The sequence below is a fragment of the Triticum urartu genome, chromosome 3, assembly GCF_003073215.2.
Source record: "Triticum urartu cultivar G1812 chromosome 3, Tu2.1, whole genome shotgun sequence".
In the NCBI taxonomy this organism is placed as follows: Eukaryota; Viridiplantae; Streptophyta; class Magnoliopsida; order Poales; family Poaceae; genus Triticum; species Triticum urartu.
The window spans coordinates 38,517,447-38,542,242 of NC_053024.1; the positions used below are offsets into that span (position 1 = coordinate 38,517,447).

General features: G+C 45.9%; 1 pseudogene; it reads left to right on the top strand.

Moving 5' to 3' along the window:
- Positions 1-5,403: 5,403 nt before the first annotated feature.
- LOC125546588 lies at positions 5,404-6,069 on the top strand (annotated as a pseudogene).
- The last annotated feature ends 18,727 nt before the right edge of the window (positions 6,070-24,796 follow it).

The window sequence follows — 24,796 nt, forward strand, 5'->3', positions numbered from 1 at the left end:
ACCTCAGAGGAGGCTTAAAATTTTATGGGCATGTGTTTTAAAAACGATGCACAATACCCTAGAAGAGAATTCCTTTAAAAAGGTTGTCCAATATCACGTTCATAAAGAAACATGAATTCGGGTCGGATCCGTATTCGCGCAAAAAACAGATCCGAAAATTGTTCCACTCATTGGAAGGTTCCCGGAGTTTGAACCGTCGGATCGAGCTGAAATTTGGAGGGGTGGTAGATATGGGAATTCCGCAGTAGATGAATGGTTGGATCTTCCAAAGCACCTCCGAGCTGGGATCTGGAGACCACGCCCTAAACTCGTCCAGATTCCCGTCCAGATTTGATAGGGCTACGGTATATCGTAGATTGTCGGAGATTTCTCCATCGGAACTCGACGAAATTTTGCATGGCTGTTGTATACATAAATCCACACTATTCCACAGAAGCAATCGTCAAACCAACGCTCGAGGAGGGGGTGACGGCGGATACAAGTTCGCTGTCCAGAAAAAGCAGCACGGCCGCCCGAGGGCAATGTTGACGTTGAGCCCTCGAGCTCCATGGATGATTCCTCTATGATGATGATAGAGATCAGAGTTGATGTTGATGAAGGCCCCTGTCCGAACATGACGATCGGAGATGGAGCGCGGTCCTCAGTCGAGCCAAGGTGACCAGTCGAGCCGGCGACGAAGATGCCGGCGTCGCAGTTAACCTGCTGGCGTGCCATTGATCATTTTGCCGATCACACAGCGGAACACTCAATGAAAGCACCAATGTCAGTGTCAAAACCGGCGGATCTCGGGTAGGGGGTCCCAAACTGTGCGTCTAAGGCTAATGGTAACAGGAGGCGGGGGACACAATGTTTACCCAGGTTCGGGCCCTCTCGATGGAGGTAATACCCTACTTCCTGCTTGATTGATCTTGATGATATGAGTATTACAAGAGTTGATCTACCACGAGATCGTAGAGGCTAAACCTTAGAAGCTAGCCTATGATTATGATTGTTGTTATATATTGACTAGCCCGGCCCTGGTTTATATAATGCACCAGAGGCCTGGGATAACAAGAGTCCTAGCCGAATACGCCGGTGGGGGAGGAGTCCTTGTCTTAATAACCAAGTCTTGTGAAATCTTCCTTGTATGCGGCAGCTGTCCGGACTGGCCCATGAGTATACGGCCATGGGGGTCCTCGGCCCAATCTAACAGATCGGGAGATGACGTGGTGAGTACCCCCTAGTCCAGGACACCGTCACCTACCTTTGTTTAAATATCTACAAGGGTTGGATGAAGAAGCAGAGCCCAGTATCCGGTTCAAGCAAAGAAGCGTCAGCGAAGAGGAAGAGGAAGAGGGACGAGGACAAAGTCGAGGATGTGGACTCGGACTCCGAGTAGGTGGCAGTGCCGTCGCTCATGCTGGTTCTACTGCAGTGTCAGGTGGACTAGTTGCTTAGTTTATTTTTAAGGGTGTGTTGTGCTGAGGCCCCAGCAGAACTATGTTTATGTTCTTCCTCGTTATTTGAACTCTTTAGTACGTACAGTAGTACTAGTACTATGTCTTACTACTGTTCTTTTTGCAGTTGGTACTACTACTCGTATCTTCGTGTTCCTACTGTACTTAATACGTCCGTACTAGTAGTATAATTTGGGTCAGTCGATTTGTGAAAGAATTTCGACGGAGCGAAGGAACAAGACGGCAGAAGAGGTGGAAGAAGCCCTTCTAGCCATCCATGTTGCATCAAACAGCTCACATGAGTCGACTGATCCAAATTGCTCCTTCAGATTGCAGGATCCACATGGCATTCAAGGTCTCGAAGGTGGATTCCGCGTCCGCACCCGGTTTGCGGGCTCGACGCACCCGCGACCGGCTTCCGCCGCGACAGCCACCATGCGCGCCTCCTCCGTGCGGGCGGAGACGACAATGACATGCTAGTTCCTCCTCGCCGGCGTGCTGGAGCACGCACTCATCCTCCTCTTCGTACGTTGCGTGCATAGACGCGGCTCCACCAGCTTCTCGCGTGCTTGGCAGCGTGGCGGCATCGCGAGGAGGGACTGCAGACGACGTGAGCGGGCGAGCCTTCGGCTTCATAGCACAAGGATGGCGGCGACATGGCGGTGATGGGCGAGAAATTGTTGGCCGGAGCAGGCGGGCGCCGGCATGCGCAACGGCGGCGGCATATTGATGAGTGCGCGTGTGGAAGCTTACTTTAGTTTTATATATAAGGTTGGTCAAACTTAAAAGAAAACCGTACTAATACATGTAAACATTAGACTTAGGCAGCGCTTTTATTAGTTAGTACCACAGCCACGATACGGAATCCTGTGCAAGCGCGTGAACCGCGGCCGCGCGGTCGATCGAACGGTGCGTCACCGTGTCGCGCTCGAAGGACATCTACCAAACCTTTTGTGTGTGTGAATACAATCCTCGAATATTACTCAACTTTTTTTCTGTGAAAGTTCTTGACGCTGCAATATTTCCATATATTTGAATTTAGCTCCAGTTCGTGTTTATTTGGATTTGGACGTTTTAGGTGCGCCCTAGTTTTTTTAATACTGATTTTGTGTGTGTGACTGAGAGAGAACGTGTGTATGTGTCCATATGTGTGTTGTGGCGGAAGGGCAATGTGGAGACGGTGTGCATGTGATACAGACATAGAGAGGTGTGAATGTGCAAATGATCATGCATGAGTGAGACATATACAGATGCGGATACGTTGTGTATACATGAGAGAACGGTCTTCTAGTTTACTTGTGTGTGTGAGAGAGAGAGAGAGGGGGGAGAGAGAGACATAGAGAGGAGCATCCGTAACACAACAACCATCTCTCTCGATTCGTCCGTCCCTCGCACGGTCGCATGCAACATATGCATCAACGCGCACATTTTGACACCCTCACCCGGCCCCTTCCCATCTCAAGGCCCGCACAATCTCTTTGTGAATACCCATTTCTCTCCTTAGGTTTGTTTTCTCTCAATATCTGACCACACAGAGAGAGAGAGAGAGAGAGACGTAGCACAACACACACACACACTCCCCCGAGCACACAATTCATCCCCATCCAAGGTTATACGGCGACCACTCTCGCTTGTGCATCTTTGCACCCCAACATGCACAACACCTCAATCTTCAAAGAGGGCATCGAGCAGATCGAAGACGGCGACCACACCGCGCTAGATAATGCGGGGTCATTTGGAAGCAGGGTGATGTGACGACGGCTGACTGACTCCTCCCCCACCCTCTCTCTCTCTCTGTGTGTGTTGCACAAAATTACCAATCCCTCTCTCCCCCGCACAAAATTGTCAATCCCTCAACCCACGAGATCCTTCCCCTCTCGTCCATATTTTTCCAGCTCTCTCATCAAACATGTTATCTCTTATCCTTCCACGTATACAGAATCCAGATGCACACGCATCTCATGTATATTACATGTATCCATCTTTCTCACAGACCTAACTTCTTCCTCTCTCTCTCTCTCTCTATCTCTATCTCTCTCTCTGTCTCGTTAGGTTTGTCTCCTACTCTCTCGTCCACATACATACAATCTTTCTCGCCCTATCTGCTCCATCTTCAAAAGCTCTATCTGCACGTTTCATTCACACATTGGGATATGTCAAAATGTTGCTTCTATAATGGCTGATGTAGAGTTATGGTTGTTTTTGTTGCATCCTACAAAGTAATAACTATGAAATGCATTTAGATTCTCATTTGAATGGGATTATGTGAGTTTGAGCATGTTGTGAAGTACTATAGACCTTGTATACATCTTGGGATTCGACAATGATTGTAACTATTGAATTGTATAGACCATTACATTCGAAGTCAATAGCCTAATATATTTATTTCACAATTTCAACAAATGATTAGTTCACTACAAACTAAGAAAACAAATGTGTACTCCCTCCGTTTTTATTTAAGTCCGCGTATTAGCATTGGTCAAAGTCAAGTTTTGTAAACTCTCAGAAAGCTTATAACAAAAAATATTAACATATACAATAACAAATAAATACCATTAGATTCATTATTGAATGTACTTTCACATCATACATATTTGTTATGGTAAATGTTTATATTTTTCTATAAACATGGTCAAACTTTAGGAAGTTTGACTTCGGTCAAACCTAATATGCAGAGTTTACTACTACTACTCGCTAGTTGCTTAGCCAAATCACTCAACACGCCACACGGGGAGTCCAGTGTCACAAAATTTTGAGGTTGGCGGGAAAATCTCCCGCGACCCTGATTCGAGCAGTGGGAAGTTATCATCATAGCCTTCGGAATAGGCCTACGGATGACGCTTGGTAGGGGGCTGTTTTCGTAACTTCAGGTTCACCCTACCCAGCCAACCCCACCCCGGCACCTAGAGTAGTATACTTGAATACTCCCCATTTTCTATCCCCACCGTAAAATAGACTTCTCCACAGCACTGCAGCCTTCGTGCTCCTCCCCTTTACATCGGTGCACTCATCCACCGCAGTGCATCTGCCTCATCGACGACCTCGTACGCCGCACTGGAGCCGGTCCACCATCGTCGTCGTACACGGAGCCTCTTCCGCGACATCGTCTTCCACGGTCTCGGATCTGCTTCCCGGAAGCCGACGCCAAGTGCAGAAGTACCATCATCGTGGACAATAAACTGACTCCCGTTGCCGACCATGACTCACAGAGGCCGCCGCGACCATCGTTCTCCTCCTCGATTGGTAATGTGTGTATTGAATCACTTAGCAGTACATGTGCAGTTTCAATTTTGTTCATACCTACCCTTCAAATTTCCTGGGTGCTATTGTTCCCGTAAAAGTAATTGGTTATAGCCTCCATTGTCCAACAGAATATCAGCTTGTAATTGTGCGTCGCTCCTGTATCGTGCTGTGCTTGGGTAGGTTTTTCATCTGCAACCAGTAGTGTGGCAAATGATGGAAAGGTTTTTAGAACTAGCAAGATGCCCATGCGTTGCACGCATCAAGATGCATTTGTATGAGTAGTTTATCTTGAGGGAGAAAAGGATGAACGAGGGAAGGCCTTATTTGCAAATCTGGAGAGGGGTATGGGTATCTTTTTGCAAAATTTCCATTTGTTTCCTTCCTATCTATCAGATATAAATCGAACAGCCTATATTGCAAGAAAAAAAAGTATAGAGAAAAAAAGTAGACAGTAAAGGAAGTAGAGATAAATATTAAATATTAAATATAAAATAAATATTACAGTAGAGAAGAGATTAGATATAGCAGAGACGTCGGGAAAGGATCGCGCGCGCGTGAAAAAAAGCGGCCGGGCGTGCACTAGTTTTGGCGTGCGGCGTCCGATGCGCTTTATAAAATCCAACGCCCTCCCACCGCTCTGTGCCTTGCCACCGCTCTCTCCCCGCTCTGTACCTTGCCACCGCTCTCTCACCGCTCTTTTTCGCCTCGCTGCCGCCACGCCACCATGCCGCCACGTCGGCGGGAAACTTGGGGATACCGCGGCGTCCGCACGCGCCCCTCCGGCGGCTTCTCCGCCGAGATCCGGTTCCGTGGGATGCGCCTCGGCCTCGGCAATTTCGACACCGCCAACGAGGCCGCCCGCGCTTTGGCGCGGCGGTGTGGCGCCTCCGGTGGCCTCATAGAACATTGAACTTCCCCAACATGCCGATGCGGGAGCGGGCGCAGGAGCTCACGCCTCTGCCGCGGCTTAGCACCGACGAGGATCGTCACGACAACCGAAGGCGGGAGCACCGTCTCGGCATCGCCGAGATGGAAGAGGAAGCCATGGCGCTGTGGCGCCAACACTTCCCGCAAGACATCATCAACGAGCGCGAGTTCTACGCGCAAAGGAGGGCGGAGAGGGATAAGAGGAGGGCGGAGCGAGCCGCCTATCGCGAGGACAAGCGTAGGCGAAAAGCGGACGCTCAATTCAACATGAGGCTAGGAGCAGCGTCGCCCTGGGAATCCAACAACGATCGGTATCTTCATGCCTACAGTCAGACATCGGAGGAGGACATCACCGAGGAGGAGTCGGATGACGAGGAGTAGTTGAATTATCTTTTTTTTATCTATCTATGCTGAGAACTATCCTCTACTCTCTAGTATCTACTTCTCAATCTCAGCACAGTAAACGCTTTTTTAAAGCGCCGCGCATTGCGATTCTGTTGGAGATGCTCTAACATTGCAGACGAGTGCTTTAATGTTGCCCACAAGATGCGCGAGTATTACTAGTAGTATATTTTTCTTGCCATGTTGACATTTTAAAACCACGGGTGCGAACATGCAGAGGAGCAATGAAGACCAAACACGGGATATTCGGGACATCTTCAAGGAGTGTGGCAAGTTAAAGAGGAGCTGCACCGAACCTGTAAAACGAGCTTTGGTAAGTAACACCCTTTCAATTACTTTCGTGTAGCCTCGTGTTCTTCGATGTGTATATGTTTTAGTTTCTGTTTCTCTTAAGCGTGGTGTTCTTCGATGTGTAATAAGAAGAGTCTTAATCATCCTAATGCTTTCGTTTTTAGCTTGATGTAGGAAGTGGGTGCTCTCACCTTGTAGTTTTTTTCCTTTTGAATTCACTTCTCCGAGTTCTATTTATCTGGCTTCTACTAAATGCATCTAGGTTGCTTTGAGTATTGATCTAAAAAAGAAGTAACTTCATGTCAGGATGCAGTTCCTGCGAGGAGGGAAGTATGGTCAACCTCGAGATCATGTTTCCAAAATGAGGCTGGATTACACACAAGGTGTCAGTTCCCTAATGATGCTGGATTAGACACAAGGTGCAAATTCCCAGATGATGCTGGATTACACACAAGCCAGGTGGAGTCGTCAGTTGTTCGTGTCCTCGTGGCATTAGTAAAGGCTGAAAGAAAGCGTGCAGTAGCCCTTGAGAATGTAGCTGAGTTCCTGAAGAAGCGAAAAGAGCAATCAGATGTCCTCTTCACCCAAGCCAAAGAAGAGATGGAAGAAGCCAGAAATAAGTTAGCAGAGGCAAATCAGGCTAGGTCTCCTGCTATCTAAAACTGTTGTCAATACAAAATTTCCTTCATAATAGCTAGGTTCAAATGTTTATCCAGTCAGCATGCCTGTTGTGATGTCCATGCATCTACTGATGTGGCACAAAATGTTTTTTTCGGGTCATGTAATAACAGCAATTACTTTCCAAACAATAACAGATGAAGCATTGGACATGGTGTAGTCCACGCGCAAGCCCGACATTCCAAGTTCAACTTCCACATCAAACTCATGTTCACAGATATCTGCACATTCATACATAATGTCCACAACCATGATTCACTTCAAAGCCAAAAAAATGTGAGGAGAGTTATAAATAAATAAAATCCTCTACTAGTTCCTGCTACCAGTGCGAGCACAACAAGTCAAGACCATGCGTAAATTAATTATATTTTAGTCATTTTGTGTTCTAAAATGCCTGCCGGCACACGGAAGGACGTGTTGTCGGCACATGTGCGGATTCAATGAAGGCAGGCGGGGCAGTCTTAAGCTGGTTGCACGCGGCGAGGAGGCGTGCTCAGCCGGGCCTGCAGCGAGTGCGGCCCTCTTGGCCGGCGCGCCGGTTCAATGCCTGCGCTATGAGAGGTCGTGTTCGTGTTAGAGAAATCACTCCCTCCAGTCCTTTTTTGTTTGGGTATAACAAAATCTCGTTTTCCATTCACATTTTACAAGTAAAATTCATGGACAAACTTTGACCCAAAGTACGATGGGGACTAGTAAACCAGAATGGAGGTAGTAGTTTTTTTTAATCAAAGAAGGGTTTCCCCTTCCGATTTTCATTACTGAAAACCAGCATCTAAATCTAAACCATAGTATTTGCCCTAGAACTACCAGGTTCAACATCTCGCAACATAAACCCATACAACCTCCATCGCAAAAAAAAACATACAACCATATGCCAAGGAGGTACGTAGTACTATGAATTCCATTTTCGCTCCATACCAATCGTTCTAAAAACTACTTACTACTTATAACACACCATTGAAAATCGGAACTCTTAACCCTGCTAAAAAACGATATTTTAAACGTGGCTACTCGATCTGTGGCAACTGGCGAGCCACCGCGCTCCAAGTCGTTCACCTGTGGTCCCGACCATCAACTCCTATGTATCAAATTATCACGCGAGCTGACTATTCCTACAAAGGTGCTCCACCACGTACCCGGTACCCGCGAATGCAGCAATCGTGCACCTAGGGTTTTAGGGTTTATTTGTTAACGTCGCCTTTACGTAACACTCATGTGTGCGAGACAGCGAGAGGCCGACTGCGTGCGTGCGCCTCTTCTCTTCGTATTTGTACTCCACCGTTTGTCTGGTGTCCAAAAAATTATAATAACTACTAGCAATGTGCCAATGCGTTGCCACATGATCAAAGTAGATTAATACATATTCACCGATTTGATAGAAAAAAAGTCTAGTTTTGAAATATGTATATCACTAAAAATATGTTATGTTTCACTCAAAATATATTCCTTTGGCGGTTTTGATGAGATAAGGGAGGAATGTTGTTGGTTTCAAGATTCGAGAAGTGGTATATGTCTAATTTCTACTCTTACTAGCAAGATGCCCGTGCGTTGCACGGAACATGAAGATCTTGTGGGAGAAAAGGATGAACGAGGGAAGGCCTTATCTGCAAATGTGGTGAAGAGTGCGGGTAAATTGCCGTATTTTCCTTCCTATCCGTCAGATATAAATCGGACGACCTACATTGCAGGATGGCAGGCCCACCATCATCACCAACTCTATTTTTTATCCCTACTCTTATAAAAAGCATTGTCGGTGATGATCGTGTGCCTGCCATCCTACAATATAGGTCGTCCGATCTATATCTGACGGATAGGAAGGAAACTATGGCGATTTTGCAAAAAGATACCCACACCCCTCTCCACATTTGCAAATAAGGCCTTCCCTCGTTCATCCTTTTCCCCCACAAGATAAACTACTCATACAAATGCATCTTGATGTTCCGTGCAACGCATGGGCATCTTGCTAGTTGTTGCAAAAAGCCCATGTGTGTGTGAGAGAGATGGAGAGTGGAGGAGGACGGAGTGCATGTGTGACAAGTACATAAGGAGTGTGTGTGCGATAGGTATCATCTTAAAATGAGGCGATAGTGTGTGTGTGCACGATCGAGAGGGCGTGTCTCAAGAAGGGAAGAAAAATCTACATAGATACAAGGAGCAGGAGAGAGACATGTATGCGATGGTGGAAGCACGAGTGTGCGGGTGTATAAACCTATCTAGAGGCTAGCTAGTCGATAAATGTTTGTGAGAGAAATACGAGTCAGGTGCGAAAGCGAGAGTTTTGTGTGTGAGAGAGAGAGACAGTAGTCGGGAAGGGGAGTGGAAGCAGGAGTTGTGTGTGTGTGTCTGTGTGAGAGAGAGAGAGGAGACGGTAGTTGGGGTTGTCTGATCGGTAAACAAATGAATAATGTCAGTCTGGGATGGAGATGAAAAGGAGACCGTAACAAATGTTTTGTCTACAGGAGAGAGAGAGAGAGAGAGTAATTTTAGTGGTATGAGTCATATGTAGAGACATATAGGGTGTGTGAGAGAATCCCATAGAGAGAAAGACAAAGTGAAAGACGAGTGGAGACTGTGTGTGTGGTGGTGAACAAGACAGCTTAGGTACCGAGTGATACCAGAGAACAGTATAGACGTGAAAGATAATGAAAACCGTGTTATGTATAATGATAGGGAGAGTGTGACACTTCTCAAGGGAGACGTTGAGAGACCATGTTTGTGAGGATAGGAGAAACATGAAGTGAGTGTGCGGGTGAGCTGGAGAAAAGAGAGTGATAGCTACCTGAAGGAGCATGCATGCGAGAGAGATGGGCGTGAAAGGAGTGAACAAAAAAGGATTCAAATATTTGAATTCGAGATGATGATACATGTAACCCATACTCGAACCAAAATTGATCTATCAAACATGCATACTCATATGAATTCACGCACATCTATGTTATTTAATATGTAGATATTACAGATCCATACATTTTAGTAGAACATAATTTGGTTAAATTTTTACGAATTCAACCTTAAGATTTCGAGATCATTGTATTTGTAAATCATATTATACATATAAAGAAGCAGAATTCTTTGTTGTAATTTTGAAAGTATATATAAAAAAATGATGTATATAGAATGTAATTCCAATTGAAAATGGATCCCGCCTGGAAAAAAATAGAATACTAACGGGATTCGAATTGAGTTGGCATGGTAAATGTGCACTCTGCAAAATTTGAACGAAGCGGGGAAAGTCGCAGTAACCGCCCGAAACCAAAATATGCGAGATGGAAATCACTACTGCCTATCCCTACCACGCAAAGCCTATCTGCAGGATTTCTATAGGTTTCGATAGGGGTAGGTTTGTAATTTCACCCAAACGTGACGTAACCGCCTCTCACCCGGATTCATACACGGTGGGCGCCAAAACATAGTGTGTCCTCGGCCGAAATCGACTCCCTCCCCGATTCATATCCATACACGGTGGGCGCCAAAAACAAACTCTCGTCGGCAAATATTCGGTGTATGCGAGATTACCGTCCTATCCCTGACCGACTAATGTTGCTGTGATGTAGTACAAATTTGAAACGGGGGCTAAGTTTGTAAATTTCCTCACATTTGAGACAAGCGCGCCCTGAATACATGGTTCCCCCTTCCTCTCTACCTCCCTTTTCCCCATTCGTACTCCGTGGGCGCCAAAACACCCTCTCCACCCCACCCTCCTCCGTCCGCCACCCCATCCACCGCCGTCCTCCTCCACCATGCCGGAGCTGATACCCCGACGCCGCCGTCCATTACAAGAGATCGACCTGTCTCATCCACGGCTTCGGACCGGGATCCTTGCATCCCGTCCTCTCGCTTCATCCCCGTGGTCGTCCACCTTGCCGGCGCCGCTCCTACGACCGTCTCGTCCACCGCGCCCCGCCGCCACCGTCTACCCTCCTAGATCTTCTTCCACGCCACCGACAGCCATCGCTACCGCAGCACCGTCAAATTCTCAGCAGATGCGTACACAGCGCCGCACCAGAGGCGGTACTCTTTCGTATCTGCTCAACTTATTTATCGCAGCAAGAAAATAGATCGCCACTTCTTTACTCTGATTTCTTGTCTTGGTTGCGAAGTTGCCTTTGTCCGGTTTGCACCTTCAGATCCGCCATGGCATGCTCAATACTATACTCCCAATGCTTATGGTTTTCCCCTTTTATATTCCACACTAGTTAAATCACAGTAGACTAAATTTCAAAATTGGGTCAGTCGATTTTTCAGAGCTCACTGGAGTTCGCCGGTGCGATCGAAGGGGCTCGGGTGGTTGTGGGGCCTCGCCGAACGAAGAAAACTCGACCCGGGTGGGGGTTGGGGGGTGGGGGTGGCGGAGGAACACAGGCGGTGGGGGCCGGTGGTCCGACCGGCGGCCCATGGGGTGTTCTGTATGGGAAGAATCAGAGACAAGGAAGAAGAAGGGTTAGGAGACGTAGGATCTTCATCCAACCGCCTGAAATGGTCGAGAGACAGCTGGGAGTTGCATTCTTAATGCGCTCTGGTTCATCATGTGTGGGCACTGCGCAACCAACATTTTATTATCCAAAATCTGCTTGCTCTTCTTTACCATGTTCCTCTTACGTTCTTCTTTAATATGTACTCTCTCTGTTCCTAAATACAAGTTGTAAGTGCATCTAGTGCCACCCCTAGTTGGTTTTGGAGTATTGACGACAAACCTAGTTGAGGGGCTAATGTGTTTGTGAGAATTGCAGGATAACACAGGTAGAAGTCCCTCATTGATTCGGTTTTACTACCAGAGATGACCCCTAAAAATGTATGAAGACATTGGAGTCAAAAGTGGTATATGAAGGTATTCACATTGAAGACTATGACAAGAGAAGACACTATATGAAGCCTATGGAGCTCGAAGACTTAGATCTTTCGTAGTTCTTTTTCTTTTGTGTTGAGTCATAGGAACCACCTTACTGTTAACTGGGGTCCAAGAGAACCAGTCAGAATGACTGAAGTGATGCCTAAACCAAAAACCTATGTCTTCGAGTGAAGACTATGAGAGCGAATCTTGTCCAGAGTCGGACAAGTTAGCTTTGCTTGTAGCCCAAGTAAAGTTGCCGTGTGAGTTTGAAATCTGACCGTTGGAACACATGTCAGTTCCTTAGTGACCCAGGGTCATTTTGGACAAATCAGGTCGGCTTGCCAAGTGGCTATAAATAGCCCACCCCCTACAACCATAAATGGTTGGCTGCTCAGATTGAGAGTACGGCTTTTGTCGTTTGAGAGCAACCCACCTCGAAGCCTTTGAGAGAGAATTCCTTGCGAGGATAAAGCCCTAACCAGCAGAGCCAGAGAGAATTGGGTATCACTTAAGTCTTCTTTCCTGTGTGACCTGAAGACTTATTACACTTGAGGACTGTGCATCCTCCAGCCGGTTAGGCGTCGCGTTCTGAGCATCCAAGAGACATTGTGGATTGCCAGTGAACGAAGTCTGTGAAGGTTTGGGAGTCTACCTTGAAGACTTACCAGAGTGATTGGGCGAGGTCTATGTGACCTTAGCTCAAGGAGAATACGGTGAGGACTGGGTGTCCTGAGCTGCGTGTTCAGGACTGGGTGTCCGGGACTGTGTGTCCTAAGGTTTAAATACCTAGCCGCTCCAACCAGACGTACAGTTGTCACAGCAACTGGAACTGGTCCAACAAACCATTGTCTTCAACGAGTCACTGGTTTCATCTTCACTTTCCTTTACTTACTGTTACTCCTTGTGAAGTCATTGTATGTTTGCACTATCATTTGTCTTCACTGAGTGACTGCGTGTTCTGTTTGGCTTCACAATATCTTCCTACCTGATCCTTACTACCTAGCTGCTATTAGTCTTTGTGCTTTCACTTCATTGAATACTTGACTATGGTTTGCCTAGTGTAGTCTACCTTCCGCTGCATGGTAATAGGTTTAATTTTATCGTTTGTCTTCAAAACTTCTATGTTCTGAAGACTTTCATAAAAATCGCCTATTCACCCACCTCTAGTCGATATAACGCACTTTCAATTGGTATCAGAGCAAGGTGCTCCCTTCTTCTGTGTGATTCGGTTTAACCACATGGATTTTAGCTATGTTGACTGCAGGGATAATTAAAGTCTCCGCTGCGTGCCCCGTCTGCGATGGAACTGAATATCCCTACTGGAAGAATAAGATGCGCATGCATCTTGAAGCCATTGACGTCGACCTATGGTATGTCGTCGAGAACGGCGTTCCCTAGGCTGGAGAAGGTGTCACTGCTGCTGATGTCAAGAAATTCGTTCAACTGGACTCTACTGCCAAGAATATCATCTGTGGTCATCTGACCAAAGGACAGTATGGCCGTGTGAGTGCTTTGAAGATATCTAAGCTGGTCTGGGACTGGCTCTCCAAGGTCAATGAAGGCATCTCAACCCAGAGAGATCAGAGAGTCAGTGTCCTTCGCAACCTCTTCAACCGCAACAAGCAAGATGAGCATGGTCAAGTTGTCAGAAACAAAGCTCGTCTCGTTGCTCAAGGATATACTCAAGTGGAAGGCATTGACTTCGATGAAACATTTGCTCCTGTGGCTAGACTTGAAGCCATACGCATACTGCTGGCCTATGCAAATCATCATAACATACTTCTATATAAAATGGATGTGAAGAGTGCCTTTCTCAATGGCAAGATTGAAGAAGAAGTGTATGTTGCACAACCGCCTTGCTTTGAAGATCCAAAACAGCCTGACATGGTATACAAGCTCAACAAGGCACTATATGGCCTCAAACAAGCCCCTCGGGCCTGGTATGACACACTCAAATACTTCCTGAAGAGCAAAGGCTTCGTACCTGGTTCCCTAGATCCCACTCTCTTCACGAAGACATATGATGGTGAACTGTTTGTATGCCAAATATATGTGGATGACATTATCTTCGGCTGCACCAATCAGAAGTACAGTGAAGAGTTTGGATATATGATGCAAGAGCAATATCAGATGTCCATGATGGGGGAGCTGAAGTTCTTCCTCGGTCTTCAAATACGACAACAACGCAATGGCATCTTCATATCTCAAGAGAAGTATCTCAAAGATTGCCTGAAGAAGTTCGGTATGCAAGACCACAAAGGCTTCACAACACCAATGCCAGCCAAACATCATCTGGGTCCTGACAACAATGGTAAAGAGTTCGATCAAAAGGTATACCGCTCCATGATTGGTTCTTTACTTTATCTATGTGCATCTAGGCCAGATATTATGCTTAGTGTTTGCATGTGTGCTCGATTTCAAGCGGCACCAAAGGAGTCGCATCACTTAGCTGTAAAGTGAATTCTTCGATATTTGGCTCACATCCCAACTCTAGGATTATGGTATCCAAAGGGCTCAGAGTTTGATCTGGTTGCATTTTTGGATGCTGATTATGCTGGTGACAAAGTCGATCGCAAGTCTACATCAGGCACATGTCACTTTCTGGGACGATCACTTGTATGTTGGTCTTCAAAGAAGTAGAATTGTGTATCTCTCTCCACTGCTGAATCTGAACACATTGCTGCTGGATCTTGCTGCGCTCAGCTTCTATGGATGAAGCAAACACTCAAGGACTATGGCATTCATCTGAAGCAAGTGCCACTTTACTGCGACAACGAAAGCGCCATCAAGATTGCCAACAACCCAGTTCAGCACTCGAAGACAAAGCACATTGAAATTCGTCATCACTTTCTCAGAGATCATGTTGTGAAGGAAGACATTGATATCATACACGTCAACACTGAAGAGCAATTGGCAGATATCTTCACCAAGCCCTTGGATGAGAAGAGGTTTTGCAAGTTACGGTGTGAGCTAAATATCCTGGAATCATCAAATGTCCTGTGATCAGGCACACATCCTAACCCTTATGCAAATTGATGACTTAGATGTGCAACACACAAAGTAAAGTATATCTTCAATCAATGAAGACATACATTCTAAGTGTGAATACATTAATGTGGAATTTGACTTCGGAGCACCACGATAATTATGCGCCGTGTCTGGGTCTAATACTTCCTATATGGTGGGTAACGCCACCAGTAAACGTTCTATTTTGAAGTGTTTCACTCATTGTGTTACCTTGCAATGTCTTCACATTTGGTTTGGCTTCGATCTCAACATATTTTCATGATTATCTTCACTATGTTGATATATAGATATATATATATATATATATATATACTAGTGTTCTGTCCTCTACAACATTCACTTATAGCTATGTCTTCGTGTTGAATATTTTGAACTAAGTGAATGTGATCGGACCCTAACCTCTCTATGCTTTCTATCTCGAACTCTATCTCTCCAAGTCATATGCATTCTATTGAAAATGTCGAATGTCTTCTCTACGTCCTTGTCAGCAGAAGATACAGAGACAACCATTAAGTCCGTTTTCAATGCTCATTCCTCCACATGAAATCCGGAGAAGTAGGAACGACCACCCGACAATCCAGGCGTGCGTGGGACGTGGAACAAACCCCAAAATTCCGCATAATGGCCACGTGTTCCTCAGATGCGAATCGCCAGGGGCACCTGTGTAATAGCACAGTGCCGCCCCTGTACCTGTAAATACACACTCACAGCGGTCATTATCTCTTCTTCCACCCTCGCACGAACCCTAGCGCCACCGCTAGCCCTCGACGACGCTGGCGACGAAGCACTTCGCCGCAACCTCTCCGACGCCGTCTTCACACCGACCGCGGACATCGTCCTCTCCGCCGTCGCCGTAGGTGTCCTCCGTCGCCAAGTTAGGGCACGGAAGATCGAACTGCTCGGCCTCATCTTACACTTCGTCTAGCATTTCTTAGTGTGGTAAATAAAACTTCCTCTTTTTACAGCACCATTGATCCTATGGATTTGTCACTTTCTACCACAAGCAGTTTCTGTTCACACAAGCTAGATCTCTCTCATACTGCATCTCATAACATGCCTAGTATATTCACTTGTGCTTCACAAAGTAGTTAGATTCCTCACTTGTACTGATCTGTGGATTCGTACAAATCTGGAACCAGCTTCTTATCTATGAGTGAATGTCTTCGCACGATGAGGTCAATGTCTTCTAAACTGATTTATCTTCAAAATCTTCTGAGAATTCATATGACCTCTTCCCCTTCCCTCGCACCTTAATGCTGTCACAGGTACATGTCCGTGGGAGAATCCTTTGGTTCTCATAGCCTGCATTCATTTGCAGAATTCTTACAGCATCACATAAATTCTCCCGAAGCCAGTTCCTGTTGGTCCAGCAAGCGGAACCCTTTGAAGCCTTTGAATGCCTTGAAGCCTTTCAAGTTAAAGTTTATGGCTCCAGAGAAAGCAGCAAGGAAGGGTGGCAGAAAGCGTCGTGGTGAGACCTCCAGAGATCTGCCAGATGAACTCTCAGAAATGTACAAGACAGATCCTGAAGAGGATTACAGTCAGCGCAAGACCCGAATCCAATGGATTCGAAGATATTGGGCGGAACAATGGTTCAAATACAGATTTGTGACCCAGGAGTATGCTGAGAAAAACGCCATCAAGAGACCGTGGGGAGACATCCTATTCAAGAATCTTCTACCCAAGTCCAGAGATGAAGCCATTGCTCAAGGCTTCTATCCATGCATGGTCCGTGGACCACAGCCTGCTGATGCACACTCGTCGTCACTGCTATGGTGTCGTGACGACAATCTGTTCAAGCGCAACTTCCAGTTTTCTCAGAACTCAGCGAAGCAGAACAAGAAGAATTTTGGGTTAGACTTCAACCCTGGTCCCTCAGCACCAAGGGCAAATGGCACACGAGATGCTGAAACCAATGTCATCGGTCCTTTCGCCAGCCTTGAAGGCCTCATCACCTACATCTTAGTTCAAGGGACTGCAGTGAATGAGCCTGCAACTGACACTGAATCAGAAGAAGCTCCTGCAGCTCTGAAGACAAAGAAGCTGAAAAAGCCTAAAGCTTCAAAACCTGCCCCTTCACCAAAAGTCTCAAGGGCGAAGCCACTGGCAACTGCACCTCCTGAAGACAGTGTGCAGTCCGAAGACTTATCACGCGTCTCCAAGCCCCAGAAGGCCAAGATGCCTCTGCCTCACACTGGCCAAGAGCTAACAGCTGCTGCCATTCTGCGCAATGACGACACTGATCTGTCAAGTGATGAAGATCTTGCAGATGACGCTCTTGAGCAACTCATCAAGAGCAAAGAAGAAGCAGAAATCTTCAATGATCTGCCTCTCTTTGATGTCACCATCATTCACAACTTCATTGACGAGTGGTTTGACACGCCAAACATCAGCTTTGAAGATCTGCAGCTACCCATTGGCCTCAGTGTCACCTTCCAAGGCGCCATTGCTTCAGAACTTGCTATTGCCCAGCGCATTGTTGAACTAAAGCAGAAGATTGACTATGAAAAGGCTCAGTTCAAGAAGCATATGGCCAAGCTCAGCGTGCAAGAAGTGAAGAACTTCAAGACAATGATGAACGAGCTCAAGGAAGCCTTTGTGAAGAAGCGTGCAGAAGCTCAGGGTTCGCGTGAGCGCATGAAGAGTCTGGCTGACAGATGTGTGCAAGCCTATAATGAGGCTAAGAAGCGCAAGGCACTTGGGCGTCCTGGCATCGACCCCAGGATGGCCGCAAAGAAGAAGAAGAAGCCTGCTACGGCTGAACCTGATGCACCAAGGCAAGAAGCAGTTCCGATTGTCTTCCCAACTAGACTGACTGGCTCGAAGCCAAAAAGCCGGTCAACAGCTTCAGAGCTCAAGAAGACAAGGACTGCTGAGGCTGAAGCCAGGAAGAGGAAACACTCTGAAGCCTCTCCTACTGCCCCTCCAAGAAGAAGAGGAAGACCAAGAAAGCTCGGGCTGCTTCCACAGAGCCCTTGATAGTTGAACCCATTTCTATGGTCTATCCTGAAGCTGAACGACAACTGACAATTCATGAGCCTGCTTCCACAGAGGCTCATGAAGCTGAAGACATTCCAGCAGCTGATCCCATCGCTGCTGAAGACATTGGTCATCATGGCAATGTAGTAGATGGTGCAGTCCTTCCTCAGTTTGAAAACAGCGAACTCATCAGCATTGGTCGTCCACCGACGCCAATTGCACAGGATGCTTCATGGGCGGATCACCCACAAGAGGAAGAAGACTATGAGGCCCAGCCCACTCCAACTCCACAGGCGTCGTCTGTGTTCCGCAGGCTTTGCAAAGGTCCAAGGCCTCAAGTCTCTGCTGAAGACATTCCGGCTGCATTAGCCGCAGAAGAAGGAGTCCCACAAGATCCCACTCCCCTGTCCCACCAAGAAGCAGTTCTCCAGGAGAATGTGCTTGTGACCGACCCTCCAGCTAGTCAAGTGGAGGATGAAAATCGTGAGGCTGCCACAATCACCAATGAAGCTAATGTGGAGCCCTCCCCAACAAAGGCATCAGAAGACAGCGAAGCCACTGATCCCTCCACTTCTGTTCCTGAGTCTGCTGCCGGTCCTCAATTCGACTATCATGTTGAGCACAGGCCTCAGGTCCAGAAGCCAATCGCAAGACTGCCAAGGTTTTCAGGTCCTGCATCAGCACTTGGCTCCTTCAATATCAATGGCTTTAGGGCAGACAACACGTTCTTCAATAGCTCCAGGAACCCCTGCTCAAGGGAAAGGATATCATCTGATCGGTTCTGGAGCTATCCTCAGCGAAGCTATTACTCTTGCATTCTTTACAACCAAGGTCGCATCTTCCCACACAAGCGCCTTGACGTTGAAGCTATAGCTGGTCTGCCCTGTCTGGAAGAAGCTTTAGATTGCTTCAAGGAAGTTGGACTGCTGCCGTTCATTACTGACGAAGAGCATTGGAATGAAGAGCTGCTGCTTCAATTCTATGCCACACTTCACATCGGAGGGTACAGCAGAGATCCGAAGACTTGGGTCCTGGAGTGGATGACTGGCAATGTTCATCATGAAGCCAATGCATTTGACATCATTGAGCTCACTGGCTTGCCCACTCCTGGCGATCTCTTCGAGCAAGGCTGTCAGCTGCATACTGAAGCTATTGGGAGCATCTTTCAGCGGCCAGAACCTGATATGAGTCAGATGCTCAGCATGATGAAGCCATTGTCCCAAGATGCTGCTTATCCCACAGAGTTCTTCGTTGAAGACCTTGAGTATCTGCCAAGAACCATCTATCACATCATCAGGCGAACTCTCTAGCCTATCAAAGGGCACTCTCCAAATGCCAAGCTTCAGGGTGCAATGAAGACTTTGGTCTTCTATATACTTCATGGAAAACGCTTCAATGCACAGGACTTCTTCATACGCCAACTTGCTGCATCAGGCATTGATCTGTTTGGTTTGAAGTTCTACGCCCCTTGGGTCATGCGGCTGATCAAGCTACACTCTGCCATCTCGTATCAGCCCTCAGCCCGCAACCATCGGATCTTCTTGCCTGACGTGGACATGTCTACTGACGCCATATATTCTGAGCCTGCCAAGCAACCTCTAAGTCTTCAGAATGCAGAACATCAGAGTTTTACTCAGAACGTTGAAGGCGTTGAAGCAGTTTCTCGGGTGTATCCTTTGGCTGGCACTACACGTGCACCACACCCTGCTTCCACTGAAGCCACTGACAGTGCCACTGCTCCAAGACCCAAGAAGCGCACTCGTGTTCTCAACGACCTAGAGCTTCTTGTGGCTCTACATCAGAAACAGGATAGGCATCATGACTGGCTGATGCGTCAGATGAAAAGCCTCTTGTTGGATGTTAATCGCACTCGAAATCTTGCCACCAAGAATGCTTTCGTTGCCCATGAAACCTGTCGCCGCACATGGAAAGGGCTCACGATGATGTGTTCTGAAGCTGATCTTCAAGAGGATGGCTTCACTGAGAGATTCAAGTTTGACTCCACACCTCCTTGAAGGGTTGTGCTGCTAGGAACTCCATCCCTTGAAGACTCTGAGTTCTCTTCCTCTGCTGCCACAGTGACTGCCAGAATTATTGAGGAAGAAGACGATGCTACTTCACCGCCACCTCCTTCAGCACCTCCAAGCTCTTCTGCACCACCAAACAACACCAACAACCCTGCTACTTCACCTACTCCTCATGGGAACGGGTAGAGGCTCTATGTCTTCAAACCTTTTTGGTCATTACTGACAAAAGGGGGAGAAGCATATGAGATTGATAGTCTTCAAGCGGGTCCATATGGGCGGGTGCTTTATATTTTGCTTCGTGCTTACAACTCTCGTTTTTGCTACATTTGGTTCTTATGAGTTGTAACACTTAAACTAGATGGTCGTCTGCTACTTATTTGCCACCTTGTTTTGCGAAGATAAATTCCGCATGTGCGATGATAAATTCCGCACTTAGCTCATTCTGCAGACGTCCATTTTCCATTATGCATGTCATTATCTTCATATACTTTCACATGCATAGTGGATTGTCATCATAAGTTGAAGTGGATCTCCACAAGCACAACCTGCCATGTGCATTTGCATTCCAAAAAGCAAATTAACTTATATGCACATCTTCAGGGGGAGCCCTTGCAACTTATGAAGACAATTCCTTATCCTTTACAATTTCACAGATTATATTCCCCATTGAAAACTTCAACTAGTTTGTCATCAATCACCAAAAAGGGGGAGATTGTAAGTGCATCTAGTGCCACCCCTAGTTGGTTTTGGAGTATTGACGACAAACCTAGTTGAGGGACTAATGTGTTTGTGAGAATTGCAGGATAACACAGGTAGAAGTCCCTCATTGATTCGGTTTTACTACCAGAGATGACCCCTAAAAATGTATGAAGACATTGAAGTCAAAAGTGGTATATGAAGATATTCACATTGAAGACTATGACAAGAGAAGACACTATATGAAGCCTATGGAGCTCGAAGACTTAGATCTTTCGTAGTTCTTTTTCTTTTGTGTTGAGTCATAGGAACCACCGTACTGTTAAGTGGGGTCCAAGAGAACCAGTCAGAATGACTGAAGTGATGCCTAAACCAAAAACCTATGTCTTCGAGTGAAGACTATGAGAGCGAATCTTGTCTAGAGTCGGACAAGTCAGCTTTGCTTGTAGCCCAAGTAAAGTTGCCGTGTGAGTTTGAAATCTGACCGTTGGAACACATGTCAGTTCCTTAGTGACCCAGGGTCATTTCGGACAAATCAGGTCGGCTTGCCAAGTGGCTATAAATAACCCACCCCCTACAACCATAAATGGTTGGCTGCTCAGATTGAGAGTACAGCTTTTGTCGTTTGAGAGCAACCCACCTCGAAGCCTTTGAGAGAGAATTCCTTGCGAGGATAAAGCCCTAACCACCAGAGCCAGAGAGAATTGGGCATCACTTAAGTCTTCTTGCCTGTGTGATCTGAAGACTTATTACACTTGAGGACTGTGCATCCTCCAGCCGGTTAGGCGTCGCGTTCTGAGCATCCAAGAGACATTGTGGATTGCCGGTGAATGAAGTCTGTGAAGGTTTGGGAGTCTACCTTGAAGACTTACCAGAGTGATTGGGCGAGGTCTATGTGACCTTAGCTCAAGGAGAATACGGTGAGGACTGGGTGTCCTGAGCTGCGTGTTCAGGACTAGGTGTCCGGGACTGTGTGTCCTAAGGTTTAAATACCTAGCCGCTCCAACCAGACGTACAGTTGTCACAGCAACTGGAACTGGTCCAACAAATCATTGTCTTCAATGAGTCACTGGTTTCATCTTCACTTCCCTTTACTTACTGTTACTCCTTGTGAAGTCATTGTATGTTTGCACTATCATTTGTCTTCACTGAGTGACTGCGTGTTCTATTTGGCTTCACAATATCTTCCTACCTGATCCTTACTACCTAGCTGCTATTAGTCTTTGTGCTTTCACTTCATTGAATACTTGACTATGGTTTGCCTAGTGTAGTCTACCTTCCGCTGCATGGTAATAGGTTTAATTTTATCGTTTGTCTTCAAAACTTCTATGTTCTGAAGACTTTCATAAAAATCGCCTATTCACCCCCCCCTCTAGTCGATATAACGCACTTTCACAAGTATTTGTATAGATTCCACCATGGACTACATATGGAGCAAAATGAGTGAATCTACACTCTAAAATGTATCTGGATACATCTGTATGTGATCCATAGTGGAAATCTCTACCAAGACTTATATTTTGGAATGGAGGGAGTATGATAGTAGTATAGTATGTTCCTTGTACTGAAGATGAGCAGGGACATTTGCAGTGTAGAGGTCTATACGGTTGGTTGTGATGGATACTTTGAGCCTCTTTGATTCGTACGATCTTGTAAACATAGGAATATGATTTGTAGTGGCCTGCCCACTTGAATCCTATAAGAATAGCAAGGAAATGCGGGGAGCTGTGTCGCCTTTGAGAGGAAATCACACTTTGATGGCAAGTCCATAAATGAATTTCTGGTGAAGTCTCTTGTGCTAAATTTAGAAGACATTGAATGGAAAAACCTTGTTATGCACTGGTCACGTTCCCAGGATGAGGTACTATCTATGAAATCACATGACAATTTGAACTTCTACTTTTCCGCATGTGCCTTACGGATCTTTTTTGCAGGAAATCTGCTCGAAGAAGAATTCCGATTTGACAAGAACGACAGGATATCGCAAATATGCTGCCCGCTGCTTTGCTCTTGTTAGTACCTATTGTCTTATATCACTATACTTGCATACATACCTGGTTCATTATGTGACAGCAGTATGCATGATAGCTTGCTTATCAATTGTTCGCTCCAAATTATCTGATCTATATGAATGGTTACATTAGTGTAGCATATATCCAATGCCTATGTTTTTTTAGCTCTGCATTGTTCCTGTAAGTACATGTTGTCCTTTATCAGTGTACTTATAATGACAGGTAGTTGTTCATGTACCATCACTCTTCAGCTTATTTTCCTTTGCCCTCCATTTTCTACACATCAGATCTATATTTACTCTTACCATAAGGTTGGTACTGAAGAAGTTTAGCTGTGCATTGCTCTTGGTTGTACCTTTTGCCTGTATCACTGCACTTACATTTATAGCTACTTGGTTATGTAGCATCACTCTTCATCTTATCTTAAATATTCTCCATTTTTTCGTATATTATCACATCTATATTTACTCTTAACAAAATGTAGAATAAAGGCAATGCTTTTGAAGAAGATTCTGTGGTAAACTTCTTGAATTGCCCCCCCCCCATCAGCATGGACAAGGCCTTTATAGAGCCTGTCTTCACCAATAATGTAAGTTTTTCCATCTCAAGCCTTCAAACTTTGTTGTATATATTTGGTTAGGCATGACTGCAACTGCTGTTTATTTTTGGTGTTTGCTTCAAATTGATTTTTTAAAGTTTATTATGTAGTTCATAAACAAAAGTTTGCCCTTTCTCAATTTAAGTTTTCAGTTGTACAACCAAGTTCCTTCTTCATACCATGTAAATTAAACTATACAGAGTAAGTGATCTTCTTTTGCACTGCATGTATGCTTTCTGTTCTTCATCCGTAATCCAGTGGTGTGGTGAACCTACCCACTACAGCACAATGTCATATTCTGCAATGTCTCATATCATTCTACTATTATTTAAACCGTCTCTTTATTTGCCAATCTGAGATGGTATAAATTGACGGCACACTAACCATTGATACTTATGAGTTCTTGATCTGTAATCCAGTGGTGTCGTGAAGCTGCCAACTCCTTCACAATGTTATTTCCTGCCATGTCTTGACCTGAACAATACCATATTGTGTCAATGCAATTTTAAATTGTGTCACTTTATTCGTCAGTAAGAAATGTGATGAATTGTCAGCACTGATACTTTTATGTGCAAAACATGTCATATGTCTGCTTGTTTATCTTTCAGAGTGAGGAAGATATAAGTGTTGAACAAGCGCAATTTCATCATCTTGCTCAGCTGCTTGCGCTGCAGCTCCCCAGCAGGGCTAACCTTTCTTGAACTCTATTGAAGTGCTGTCGGTTTTGTATATTATTTTGTCGGCGTGTTTATTTGCACTGGTGGCGATCTTTGATGCCCAGTGTATGTAATCTGTTGTCTGCTTGTGCTTTATTATCATAGTGGCGAACTTTGATGCCCAGTGGATGTAATATGTCGTAATTTCTTTATTGTATAGTCTAGGTTTTTTTTTATTCACGATGCTGCAGTTATTTTACTGTATATATATCCTATCTTCTCAGTAAACTGGCCAAACCGTAAAATTACGGTACATAATCGGGCTGTCATGCAATCACGATGTAGGTTGGGCCTGAAACATGCCGAACAGCTCACGGGCCGGCAGCAGCCCGAAATGAACCCCGGCCCATGATTGTGCGAACCAAATCACGGGCTTTTAACAGGCCAAAATTGTCTCGGTCCTTGTTTGGCCTAATCAGATATCGGCTGCGAGCAGGCCGGATACAAACTGGGTCATAGTTAGGCCCAACTATATGACGGGCTTTTAACAGGCCAAAATTAATATAGGGCCGAAATGTTAAACGGGCCCTTAATAGGTCAAAACTAATATCAGGCCGAATTACTAAGTGGGCCTTTAGCAAGTGGGCCCAAAAGCATAGTGTCCAGTTGACGGGCCGAATCTGATATGGGCCATAATTGATCCCAAAGCCTCTTAAAGGGTCGGACCTGATCTGGGCCATAATTTGGCCTAGAACGTGGTAGGCTTTTAACGGGCTGGATCTCATATGGGCCACTATTAGACCCGGAGCGTGGCAGGCCATTAATGGACCGGATCAAATATGGGCCGGCATTTGGCCCAAAACATGGCAGCCAGTTAATGGGCCGGCCTACTAGGGTCCTCAAAATCTTGTGGGCTTACAGCTGGGCCGGCCCATTAATGTCGGCGAAATTTCATGGGCCTTTAGCTGGGCCGTTCCATTATGATCCGCAAGA